This window comes from Rhinopithecus roxellana, chromosome 21 (assembly GCF_007565055.1).
Source record: "Rhinopithecus roxellana isolate Shanxi Qingling chromosome 21, ASM756505v1, whole genome shotgun sequence".
Lineage (NCBI taxonomy): Eukaryota > Metazoa > Chordata > Mammalia > Primates > Cercopithecidae > Rhinopithecus > Rhinopithecus roxellana.
This window is the reverse complement of record NC_044569.1, coordinates 64,995,818-65,009,988: the sequence shown is the minus strand read 5'-3', so window position 1 is coordinate 65,009,988 and position 14,171 is coordinate 64,995,818. Positions and strand designations below refer to the sequence as shown.

General features: G+C 35.0%; 1 pseudogene; it reads left to right on the top strand.

Annotated features, from left to right (window-relative positions):
• The window catches only part of LOC104654077, a 169,953-nt pseudogene extending 158,432 nt beyond the window's left edge, over positions 1 to 11,521 (top strand).
• Positions 11,522 to 14,171: the final 2,650 nt, after the last annotated feature.

Here is a 14,171-nt window from a genome sequence, read left to right as displayed (position 1 = left end):
GCAGCCTGTGAGAAGTGCAGAGACAAGTTCCTTGCTGTTATTATGCAACGTGTTATTTCAGGACAAATTTATGCCTCTCCTAGGGAGCCTTCTAGAGTAATAATCTCTGACAAATGGTGATCCTGCTATACCTAGTCTCCCGGAATAGCTCCACCTGAATTTATTTTGCATGTAAATTACAGTGCTCATGTTAAAGAATCCCATAGATGTAGCTTTATTTCTACTTGTTAAGGCTGAAAAGAAAAATGTAATGATTTGTTAGGATCATCTTTCAATCATTGTGCACTTTCTCCCAAGTGTTAATTTTCTTGCAAGTAGAAATAAGGAACTTGGGCTTCCCTTCCATTAAAAAAACAAAAAACAAAAAATACCATTGTGAAAGTTTATGTGACCAGGTCCTGCAAACAACCAGAGACAAATCTAAGCAGGCATGTATCTCATATCAAAGTAATGCATTTTCCATTTCTTGCATTATTAAACATTAGTTGCAACTTTGTTTTGTTTTAATTTTGTGGAAAATAAATGTAATCGCCATAATTTTATGTATAATTATTAGTAAAATGCCACTTTTACCTTTTCCATGGTCTTCGTTTATTGTCCCCATTCTCTCTGTAAGCAGAATCTCCCCCAGGTGCTTCAAATGTTCAATGCTCAATTCAAGATTGATATTCTTTCCTCTATGTAATTAACTAAAGTTTTATCTGTGAAATGATTATTTTGTCCCATTTTTTTCTTGATTAAAACAAGCCAAAATATGAAATTAAGAGAGAATTAATTAGAATAAAGCTCTCTTTACCTTCTTCTAAATTGTTCATTGAGTAGCTTGTGAGGAGAGGTCATTAAAAGCATCATTAGTTGAAAACACTGACTTGTCTTTCCACACCCCCTAGAGTTATATATTACACACTTCTTCTATAATTAGAATAATGCCAGCACCTTATAAATGGTCACTGAATGGTCTTGACCTATTAAAAGTCTAGGTAAGTAAATGCACAAGATAGCCCTTTACACAGGGAGTATCTAAGTTTTCCTTGCTGTATATCCAGAGATCTAAAAGTTGTCCAGAATGTGCTACTATATCATCCTTTATTCTTAGGAAAAGTCATTATTTGTCCTGGTGAAAGTCAGTTTTACTTTTCTAGGCTTGTTTTGTTGGTTATGTAAGGAATGGAGTAATTTTCAGCATCTATTCAAAAGCTGAATTTTTATAAAATTAAATAGTTTTTAAAATGAAAGTAAAATAATGTTTAGTTTATATTTACCATTATTGAAAGGTCCAGAAAGATTTATTCTGCTTAGTTAACCACATTGTGTTTTTTCATTTGGAAATGCAAAGAAAGTATCTAATAATTAAGAATATATATATATATATATATATATATATATATATATATATATTTCTGTTTTTCTCTCAGCTCTTCTTTTTATTGAGGTCTACTTGTCTCTACCCAGTAATACAGATATAAAGTCAATGGAAGAGAGAGAGAGAGAGAGAGAGAGAGAGAGAGAGACGACAAAGAGACAGATGGATAGCTATTAACCTTTTATGACATTGAAAGAATGCATGCTGCCCTCTGGAGTCCACAAAAGGACAATGCAAACCTAGTTTTTCTATCATCTTTAGTATTTAAAATGTTTAACGCTACAAGTTGGAAAATAAACTATATCTTTTACTTTTGCAATAACTAACACATAAGTAGCACAACTAACAGGGAAGGGTTATGCTGGTTTCTTAATTTGACCTTATGGTGCATGTTTTCATGAAGTAATGAGGTTTTTTCCCCTTAAAATTTACTCACTATGTCTTTCCCAGTTACCAAAGAGCAGAGAAATAAGTGTTAATGAAGGGAAAAATAGAGGATGAGATGAACAGAAAGCAAATTAATCTTTGTGCCTACTTAATATCTTTTTGAAATATATATTACTTTGCACTTCCGATCATACTTTAAACTTTCTTAAATAACATGTATGCCAAGTTTATGAAGTGAAAAATGTGGTTAAAAAATATGATAATTAAAGAAAAACTGTGAACATGGAATGGAAAATATATTCTTTCTATAGTAAGACAACTGTTCTCTTATGAAAGTTAAAATACCACAATGAAAGAGAAAGCCTTTGCTGCTACCTACTGAAGTGTGTGTGTGTGTGTGTGTGTGTGTGTGTGTGTAGTGAGATAGATAAACGATAGATAGATAGATATGATCTCAGGCTTAGAACATAAGAGATAGATTAATCATAAAAATGCAAAAGTTTCTATTTTGAGTATTCACAAGACTTAAGAAGTAGTCATTAGGAACCCAGATATTTGGAAAATTTCTTCCTGGAAAAGCTCTTCCTCCTTAAAATTAACAATTTTTATGACACTTCAAGGGTCATTTAAAATTCTAAGTCCAAGAAAAGCTGTTCTCTACTTCAATACATTTTAGAAACTTACTATACTTTTTGCTGTGTCAGCATCCCCAAACAATTCTACGATGATTTTTAGAGTGTCACCTATTCAGAAAGGTTTTATTTTAACATGTACACAATTAGATTGACTTTTGCATCACTCTTCTAATGTAAGATTATTTACCTTATTTTATACACAATGTAGTAAGAATCATTCAGGTTATTTGACTCATTTCTTAGCAAGAACGTGATGCAGCCTGGATTAAAAATACAAATGAATGACTTCAAATTGCTTCTCTTTTTACTTAGCAAACTTTAAGTCAAATATATATAAGCTCTATGGACTCAAAAGATAAAGGAAGTTCAAGAATAAATCCTTTACAAAGTCATGCTGATAAACAATGTATAAATAATAACTGTATTGTGAAAAAAATGAAGGAAGGGAACAAAAAGGAGAAAAGTGGACAGCGAAGGAAGGAAAGAAGGCAGGAAACAAAGAAGGGAGGGTAGAAAGGAAATTCAGCATTTCACTCAATGACATGTATTGCATTTTATATTTTTCATTTGGCAGAGGAAAGAGCATAAATATATTATTCCAACTATGAGGATGGCAGAGGTATTTCTGAAATAGCAAACTCAGGTACAGAGAAAAGAATATTGTGGGAGAGTAAAAGAACCTAGATTGACAAGGAGCCACAAGGGCATAGCTGTGGTTGGTTGGAAGCAATAGTTGACTATACAAAGACATTTAATGAGAAAAGAAAATAGAGCACTCTATTAAAGGGTACATTTTTAAAACTATTTTCCATCTGTGTTCCTAGAAATGTGAGTTCAATCAATGAATAATTCATCCAAGGGAGATAAAGGAAAAATGCAGAATGTATTCACTTGGCCAAGATATGCAGGACAGTCAACTGGTAACAGCTTCAGTTGCCCTGGCATCAAGGTTTAATTGAACCAAAAAGCAATTCTGAAATTTCAAGATAAAATAATTTCTTTTATGAAATCTGTAAAATTGGACAGGAGCTTTTGAAGACATAAAACTAAATTGAGGGTAAAATGGGCTTATGAATTCAAACCATAAAGGTTATCAATTTTATCCCCACCTAGTTTAGTTAAGCATAAAGTCATCATTTTCTTTCCATCCTGCTTCATTTTCTTTGCTTTTATATCCCCGTGTCACAAATTCAGTAGGCAGACACTATTGCAGAATGTAAAACATGAACGATTGCAATATCTTGGTTCCACTGGAAGCCATGATATTCTGGGATCCTATTTTTAGGAAAGCTTTGTCAGTTGACTTCAATTGCTTTTAAAAAATCTGATATATCATACTATATTGTAATATAGACTGATTTTTCTGTCTTCCACGTGAGCATGTCAACTGAGAGAGTTGTTGTTGACATTTGTTTCTATGCCACTAGTACTTACCTCAGTATCTTGGTATATATTATGGTACTCAACAGATGTTTAAAATATGATTTGTTAGGGAAGAGTACATGATGGGGAAAATTATATACTTTAAAAGTATATACTTATATATATGGTGGGGAAAAGTGTATGATGGAGAAAAGTATATATGATGGGGAAAAGTACATGATGGGGAAAAGTATATACTTAATACCCAAATAGTGTTTTGTAACATAACAATGGCAATACCTTACTGGTATTGTGGAAATATATAAATCTAGTTTTGCTTTCAGTCTATGGCTCAATGAAGATGTTCTGCTAATATTAAAAGATGTGGTTGATCTTGACTAGATGTGATCATGCACTTGTAGTCAGTTTGTGGGTTAGCTGAGATCTGGCTGATATAGGATATCCTCAACTGAGAACTTACATCTTTTCAGCGTGTTCTCTAATCTTCCCATCGGTTAGTCCAGGCTTATTCTCCGTAATGTGCAGTCATCCACTAAAATTTCTAGGCTTGGAACTAGCAAAAGCCTCCTCTGCTTCATTCTATTGACCATAACAAGTCACAGCCCAGCCCAAATTCAAAAGTGGAAAAATAGACTATACCTCTTGATAAGAGAAGCAGCAGTCCCATTACAAGGCTCAAGGAGACAGTGAAGCCATTAACTGGTACGATCAATGTAGTACAGTCTACCTAAACGGCACTATGCTAACTTGCATATGTATCCAAGTAATCCAAAAGTATGATACGAATTTTCTCACAGATATATAAATAAATATAATTCAAGGGCTTATGCCAGATTTGTTCAAACTACTTTTGTTTAAAGTAAGTTTCTGATGAAAAAAAGGAATTTAGAAACAAAACAGTCATTTAAACACTGAGAACCACAGCTCAAACAATAAAGAAATTATACAATGAAGATGCTAATGAAACAGAGAAGGAAGGAAGGAGGGGGAGGAACAGATAATGACTAAACAGAGCAAAACAGCTAAACTGCTGCAATCAAAGCAAGTAGCAAGAAAACAAAAGGCACTGATTAAATTCAACCTCTCTGCTCCCAAAATAATATGTGTGCCGCATGGTTTTGGACAAACAGTATGGTAAAGATCTAAGTTAGAGTACAGCAAGCATTATCAATTCTATTTTCATTCCTATTAGAGGAAAGATGCATTTCCTTGATCAATTAGAAAAAAAAGTATGCCTATTAAAGTACTATTGTACAGCTATAGCAGGGCCACTTGAAGTTGTTTTATCCTTGCTCTGGCCTTGAAGCATTGGAAGAAAACCATATATTGTCATTCACATTCAGCTTGGCAGAGTACAAAATGATATATCATGAAACCCCCTGTATTTGCAAATCAAGAGACCAGTTGTCTGCTTACGGACAATTTCCATGGTGTTGCGGCAAAGCCAAGGCTAAAGGCGGAATGTTAGAAACATGAAATAATTAGCAAAAGAAGGTAGTGACAAAAAAAACCCAAGAAAGTCTTAACATTTCCCTCAGGTAGACTATACACAGGCTGCTTCCTGCCTCTAAGTCCCCGAACTGCTTCTCATGCAGGCCCTTACAGAATCCAGATGGCCTAACCACAGGGTCGCTTTACTCTCTTTTCTTAGATCATTTACGTTAAAAAAGTTGTAATTGTAAAATCTTTCTTTTCCCCTTTCAGGATGTAAATCCTTTTAAAAGGCTGTTGACAGTTTTTACAAGGACCTGAGATCTATCCTTTTGAAGTGTAATCATTAAGGGAAATAGCACTCCTATTTTCTAGTGTCCCTGGCAGAATAGGGTCCTAACTTCTTTCTGGTGGGCCCTTTGCCCTAGGTGTAAAACTTCTCCTGCCATGAAGATACAAAGAAAGTTTACTTTTTTTTTTCTTGTTTTACTTTAGTTCTGGGATACATATGCAGATCGTGCAGGTTTGTTACATAGGTATGCATGTGCCATGGTGGTTTGCTGCACCTGTCAACCTGTCATCTAGGTTTTAAGCCCCGCATGCATTAGGTATTTGTCCTAATGCTCTCCCTCCCCTTGCCCCCACCCCCTGACAGGCTACATGGTGTGACGTTCCCCTCCCTGTGTCCATGTGTTCTCATTGTTCAACTTCCGCTTATGAGTAAGAACATGTGGTATTTGGTTTTCTGTTCCTGTGTTAGTTTGCTAACAATGATGGTTTCCAGCTTCCTCTATGTCCCTGCAATGGACGTGAACTCATTCTTTTTAATGGCTGCATCGTATTCCATGGTGTATATGTGCCACATTTTCTTTATCCAGTCTATCATTGATGGACATTTGGGTTGGTTCCAAGTCTTTGCTGTTGTGAATAGTGCCACAATAAACATACGTGTGCGTGTGTCTTTATAGTAGAATGTTATAATTCTTTGGGTATATATCCAGTAATGGGATTGCTAGGTCAAATGGTAATTCTGGTTCTAGATCCTTGAGGGATCAGCACACTGTCTTCCACAATGGTTGAACTAATTTACACTCCCACCAAGAGTGTAAAAGCATTCCTATTTTTCCACAGCCTCGCCAGCATCTGTTGTTTCCTGACTTTTTAATGATCACGATTCTAAATGGTGTGAGATGTGTCTCATTGTGGTTTTCATTTGCATTTCTCTGATGACCAGTGATGATGAGCTTTTTTTCATATGTTTGTTGGGCACATAAATGTCTTCTTTTGAGAATTGTCTGTTCATATCCTTCACTTAGTTTTTGATGGGATTTTTTTTTCTTGTAAATTTGTTTAAGTTCCTTGTAGATTCTGGATGTTAGACCTTTGTCAGATGGGTAGATTGCAAAAATTTTCTCCTGTTCTGTAGGTTGCCTGTTCACTCTGATGATAGTTTCTTTTGCTGTGCAGAAGCTCTTTAGTTTAATTAGATCCTATTTGTCAATTCTGGCTTTTGTTGCCATTGCTTTTGGCATTTTAGTCATGAAGTCTTTGCCCCTGCCTATGTCCTGAATGGTATTTCCTAGGTTTTCTTCTAGGGTTTATATGGTTTTAAGTTTTACATTTAAGTCTTTAATCCATCTTGAGCTAATTTTTGTATAAGGTGTAAGGAAGGAGTTCAGTTTCTGTTTTCTGCGTATGGCTAGCCAGTTTTCCCAGCACCATTTATTAAATAGGGAATCCTTTCTCCATTGCTTGTTTTTGTCAGGTTTGTCAAAGATCAGATGGTTGTAGATGTGTGGTATTATTTCTAAGGCCCTTTTCTGTTCCATTGGTCTGTATCTCTGTTTTGGTACCAGTACCATGCTGTTTTGGTTACTGTAGCCTTGTAGCATAGTTTCAAGTCAGGTAGCATGATGCCTTCAGCTTTGTCCTTTTTGCTTATTATTGTCTTGGCTATATAGGCTCTTTTTTGGTTCCATATGAAATTTAAAGTAGTTTTTTTTTTTTTTTCTAATTCTGTGAAGAAAAGTCAATGGTAGCTTGATGGGAATAGCATTGAATCTATAAATTACTTTGGCCATTTTCATGGTATTGATTCTTCCTATCCATGAGCATGGAATTTTTTTTTTTTCCATTTGTTTGTCTCCTCTCTTATTTCCCTAAGCAGTGGTTTGTAGTTCTTCTTGAAGAGGTCCTTCCCGTCCCTTGTAAGTTGTATTCCTAGGTATTTTATTCTCTTTGTAGCAATTGTGAATGGGAGTTCACTCATGATTTGGCTTTCTGCTTCTCTATTATTTGTATATAGGAATGCTTTACTTTCATTTGGGTAAGGCCAATTAGCAAACAGCTGTCATAAGATTTTCTTTAACTCCTAAAAGCTCAGACCGGATTCTGGTTTCTCCCCTCTATTGTGATAGCCTTGTATAAAGTCTTCCTTTCATGTTTAACTGTGGTGAAATTTTTCATTGACTAATATCCACACATTAGCAAAACCAAAATGTTTATAAAGCACTTCTGAAATTTAAAAAAATTGCAGAAATTCTAAGAAGACTGAATGTCTCTACACTAATTAATGAGCAAATAGTTTAATTTTTTGGTAAGCCCCTCTTATTCAGAACTGAATTAAATTAGGCTGAAACTAAGAATAGTTCCTCTTAATTGAGGGAAGAAAAAAAATGTCTTATGTCATGTAAATTGTATGTGAACTTTCTCTCTGAAATCTCCTTCTCCACGGATATTTCTCTTTAGCCTTAACAGCTTACACTGCTGTCCATGGTTTCCCCATGAAGAAAATAGAGAGGGGCTTATAACGGGGAAAAAAAAATTGGCCAGTTTAAAAATTAGCTAAATTTTTACTTGATTAAGTTTAATTCCATTCTAATGTACTTTTAACAGCTGCCTGTTAGGTTATAGGCCTTGTTTCAAGGCCTAAGGGAATTAGATTTCGATAAGCTTAGAGTCTAGTGAGGAAGACAGACATTCACACAATGACCTCTAGAATACATGCAAAGAAAAAATGCAGTGAGAGAGGGACACACAAAGAATCAAAGATTTTATAGGCAGGAGCTATTAGCATTCAAGTAGTATAAAGGAAAAGATTAGAAAAAGGATGCCCTATAGCCAGTTCTTAAAGAATGAGTGGCAATTCTAAGGACATACAGAGAAAGGAAGAAGATTCCAGGTGAAGGCAATAGATTAAAGATTAGTGAAGCATACATGTGTATGTGATGCCCTATGGAGGTGAAAACAAATTAAGACAGAGTCTGGTAAATTGATAAGGGCCAATCCTGCCTAATGACTCTACATTTTAAGAATTAATCCTGCCAAATGTTACTGAACTATGAGATTTGCACTTTGAAAGATTAACTTATAAAGTTGTCTTGAACTGACATACATATTATGTTATTAATTTATTGAGAAATAAATTTATTTAAACCACATCCATTAAAAGTATACAATATAATGAACTTTGATAGGTGTACACATCTATGAAACCACTACACAATCAAAATAGTGAATATATCCATCATAAAACACAGCCCCACATAACAACTGATCCACATTTGTCATTATAGACTATTTTTTCTTTTCTAGAATTTTGTATTAACAGAATTGTAAAGTATGCACATTTTTATGTATCTAGCTTCCTTCACTCCACATAAGGATTTAGAGAGTAGTACATGGTAAATGTGAGCTTAAATTTTTAAGAATCTGGCAAATGATTTTCTAAAGTAGTAGTACCATTTTACATTTCCACCTGCAGTGTATAAGAATTCCAGTGGCTCTACATGCAGAACAACAATCGAATGTTTTAGTCTTTCAAAATAAGTTTTAGCCTTTCTGGGGAGCAGGAAGTGGTATTTCATTATGACTTTTGTTTGCATTTCCTTTTTGACTAATAATTTTGAACATTTTTTCATGTGCTTGTTAGCCATTTTTATACCTTGTGAAATATATGTTTGAATCTTTTCCCTATTATTTATTAAATGTTTTTCTTAATATTGAGTTGTAAGAATTATTTGTATTTTTTAGATTCAGATTTATCATAAGAAAAAAATACATTGAATATTTTCCCCTCCTGAGACTGGCCATTTTGATTTTTTAATGTTGTCTTTTGAAGATAAAAATACTATAATTTTTAAAGTCCAATTTTTATTAAGTTTTTCATAGTTCATGCCTTTTGTGACCTAAGAAAATATTACTAATCCAATGTTAAAAAAATTTCCCCTGTGGTTTCTTCAGGAATATTTATACTATTAGCATTTATGTTTACATTTATGATATATTTCCAGTTACATTTTAGATATTGTATAAAAGTTGATGCATATAGAAATGTATTTGTTACAGTATTATTAGTGGGAAAGAGTTTTTCTTCACATTCAGTGCCATGGCAATTTTGTAAAAAAAATCTGTTCATAAATACATCATTCTATTTCTGAACATTCTATTCTGTTTTATTAATCTATATATGTGTATTTTTGCTAATTCCACATGGTCTTGATTAGGTAACTTAACAGTAAGCCTTGAAATCAGATAACTGATATATTCCAATTCTTTTATTCTTTCTCAAAGTTACTTTGAATAATATACTTTATTTTTATTTAATACAAATTGAGAATCAGCTTGCCAATTTTTACAAAAAAAGGCATGCAGAAAATTTTACTGGAATTGCATTGAATCTATAAATCATTTGGGCAAATTGTCTTCTTAACAATATTGTGTCTCACATTTTTTGATCATAGTATAGCTCATTACTTATGTCTTTTAAATTTTTCATTAGAATGTCTTATAGTATTTCTTGCATATTTTTTCTAGCTTTGTTGAAGTATAATTGACAGATAAAAATTTCATACTTACATCTCATATAGTTACACTTCGTGTGTGTGTGTGTGTAGTAAGAAAATTTAAGATCTACCCTTTAGCTAGTTTCAAGTGTACAATACAGTACTATTAACTGTAGTCAACATGCTGTATATTAGAGCTCCAGAATGTATTAATCCTGCAAAACTGAAACTTTGTTCCGTTTGAGCAACATCTCTTCATTTCCCTCAACCTGTAACCCATGTCAGCCACGATTCTATTCTCTGCTTCTGTAAGTTTGACTTTTTAAGATTCTAGATATAAGTGTGATTACATATTTGTCTTTCTGTGCCTAGCTTATTTCACTTAACATGTTCTCTAGTTTCATCCATTTTGTCACAAATGACAGCATTTCCTTATTTTTTTCTGATTCATATATATATCACATTTTCTTTGTCCATTTATTTCTCACTGGGCACTTAGGTTGCTCCTGTTGTTGATTCATAATACAATTTTGCCTGCAGTGTGAGCTCTTGTCATGGGAAGCAGGCAATCGTGATGAAAGATCTGGCTAAATATCTGTGAAAAGATTGTCATTTTGGACAGAGGTACCTGACAGAGTTGGATTAGATGGAATATGGGGCAAGCCCAAATGAGAGCAAGCCATTTGCTCTAATCTTGTGTATGAACCTACAGAAGGCTCAGTCTCATAACCAATCTACATATAAAGGAGGCCTCTCCAAACCAGTAGAAGAAAGACTGGTGAACTGAATTGAGCTTTAAACCACAGCAGAAAAAGAAAGAAAGAAAAAAGTCATGATCTGTACCTAACTGGACAGATTATCTAGTAAAATAGAAGTTTCAATATTCTCTAGCAAAATCCACGCCACAGAGTTGACACAGTACACTTACAAAAGATCAGTAAAATGTGACAACTTCTAAGGATAAAAATCAATCAATCAATAAATGTGTCAGAGTGCCTGGCTTATGCCTGTAATCCAAACACTTTGGAAGGTCAAAGTCGGAGAAATGCTTAAGGCTAGGAGTTTGAGACCAGCCTGGGCAAAGTGGCAGAGACTCCATTTCTACAAAAAATTTGCTCAGCACCTCAGGCAGTGGGAGGAGCAGCAGTGGCCAGGCAGCCCAGCTTCACAGAGGCTCTCAGCATCTCAGGTCTTGCAGGCACCCAGCAAACGCACTCCCTGCCACTAAGGTGCCCAAGAGGATGGTCAGCTCAGCAGAAGAGGCGGTGAAGGATGAGCCCAAGAGGACATCAGCCCAGTTGTCTGTTAAACCTGCTGCTGCGAAAGTAGAAATGAAGCCAAAAAAGAAAACAGGAGAGAATAAATCTTTAGACAAAAAAGTACAAAGAAAAGGGGAAAAAAACGGTTCAAAGGGAAAACAGGGTGACATGGCTCACCAAGAAACTAAAGAAGATCTACCTGCAGAAAATGGTGATTTGAAAACCGAGGAGAGTCCAGCATTTGATGAAATGAGAGAGAAAGAAGTCAAGTCTCATTAATACCAAATACCATGTCTTGTCCCTGGTCCCTGTCCCCATCCTTGTACAACCCAGAGGAATATTTTATTAATTATTTCATAAATGTAAGTTTATTAGTAGCTCTAGAAATTTTTTTATGTCAAGCTCGCTTTTTCTTTATATATTTATGAAATATAGTTATTGGATTAATAAACCATAAGAATGTCATTTTTTAAAATTATACTTTAAGTTCTGGGATACATGTGCAGAACATGCAGGTTTGCTACATAGGTATATACATGCCATGTGGTTTGCTACACCCATCTACCCGTCATCTACATTGGGTATTCTGCTAATGCTATCCCTCCCCTAGGCCCCCACCCACCGACAGGCCCCAGTGTGTGATGTTCCCCTCCCTGTATCCATGTCTTCTCATTTTTCAACTCCCACTTATGAGTGAGAACATGTGGTATTTGGTTTTCTGTTCCTGTGTTAGTTTGCTAATAATGATGGTTTCCAGCTTCATCCATTTTTCTGCAAAGGACATGAACTCATCATTTTTATGGCTGCATAGTATTCCACAGTGTGTATGTGCCACATTTTCTTTATCCAGTCTAACATTGATAGGCATTTACGTTGGTTCGAAGTCTTTGCTATTGTGAACAGTGCTGCAATAAGCATATGTGTGCATGTGTCTTTATAGTAGAATGATTTATAAGTCTTTGGGTATATACCCAGTAATGGGATTGCTGGGGCAAATGGTAATTCTGGTTCTAGATCCTTGAGGGATCAGCACACTGTCTTCCACAATGGTTGAACTAATTTGCACTCCCACCAGCAGCGTAAAAGCATTCTTATTTCTCTACATCCTCTCCAGCATCTGTTGTTTCCTTACTTTTTAATGATCGCCATTCTAACTGGCATGAGATGGTATCTCACTGTGGTTTTGATTTGTATTTCTCTAATGAACGGTGAGGATGAGCTTTTTCTTCATATGTTTGTTGGCTGCATGAATGTCTTCTTTTGAGAATTGTCCGTTCATAGTCTTCACCCCCATTTTGGAAACTAATTAATGTGAGGCACTGAAGTTTACAATGACCAAAAATTTTATACCCAAATGCAATTTTTGTGCATGTTCTACAGGAGAAATGTAATGAAGTGTGTATAGCTTGCTTTGTAGTAGCAAGAAAATGAGAAACAAGTAAAATGCCCACTGAAGAAGGGGAGATGAAGACATTGTTATGGATTCTAGTTTATTTATTTATTTTTGAGATGGAGTCTCGCTCTGTCACCTAGGCTGGAGTGCAGTGGTGGGATCTCGGCTCACTGCAACTTCCACCTCCTGGGTTCGAGCAATTCTTCTGCCTCAGCCTCCTGAGTAGCTCGGACTACAAGCGTGCACCACCAAGCTCAGCTAATTTTTGTATTTTTAGTAGAGACGAGGTTTTCCCATTTTGGCCAGGCTTGTCTCAAACTCCTGACCTCAGGTGAACCACCGCCTCGATCTCCCAAAGTGCTGGCATTACAGATGTGAGCCACCACGCCTGGCCAGATTCAAGTTTTAGAATACTATGCAACAGTGACAACAGATCAAATACAGCTGCATGTATTGAGACAAATAAATCTCACAAAATCTTTGAAAATTATGCAGAATGATTCACAGCAAGTATAACATTTATATGAAGTTCAAAACACTTCATGATTGAATAATACATTTTTAGGAATAGATAAATATGTATACAGCAAGAGAAGTATGAACCTGAAATTCAGGAAGGGAGGCTAGGTCTTGAATCGCAAAAGGCTCACTAGGAGCTCATAAATTATTAATAATGTTGTATTTGTTAAGCTGAGGAGTGTTTAGTTTATTCTATTGTTAGTCTTCATAGTTTAGATAAACCTCATCTCTTAAATATAAGAAAAAAAATACTAGGTCAGACTTTAGGTGTCTTGTGTATTAATCCAGCTATTAATCATTTTTCCATTCATGATACATCTGCTGTTTATTTCATGTATCAAGCACTACTAAAATGGTGTTGCTCCTGGGAGAGAAAGAGAGAAAACAATTTACTATCCCTTTGTTTGCTTTACCATTGTAGATGATGCTAATTGTTAACATTGTTTAAAAAATAATATACAAAATTTCTGTCCTGTTTTACTTTCTACAGTACTGGAATAGGATGATTTTTTTTCACACTTCTACAAATTAATTGCCCACATATCTTTCCAAATCAAGCGGGCAGCAGATAGTGTGCATACCTTTCATAATTTAACGTAGGAAAATTTACATCTTTGGTTGTGTCTCTCCCTTGTGAGTACCCTCAAACTGGGAATCGTTTCAAATAATACCACCACAGAATGAATAAAATTCAGAGCACTAAAAAATGTTTGAAATATTGTACATGTTTTCCTTTCTGAAGCCAATAATTCTCAATGTTACATCAATGTCATTCTTTCAAATAACAGAGAGATTAATAGTGAACATCACATACACTTCTTGCTGGGACATTGGTCATAGAGGACACACTGTGACTTGGTTTATTTGGTAATCAGGACAAAACTTGACACTAGCAAGATTTATCTGGAGATGTACTTTTTAAAAGGAGCAACTTGGCCCATGTAATGACAGGGAATGTGTATTTCATTGACTTAAAGGCTTGATAGCTAGGATTTATGACAAGCTCAAAGCAATTCA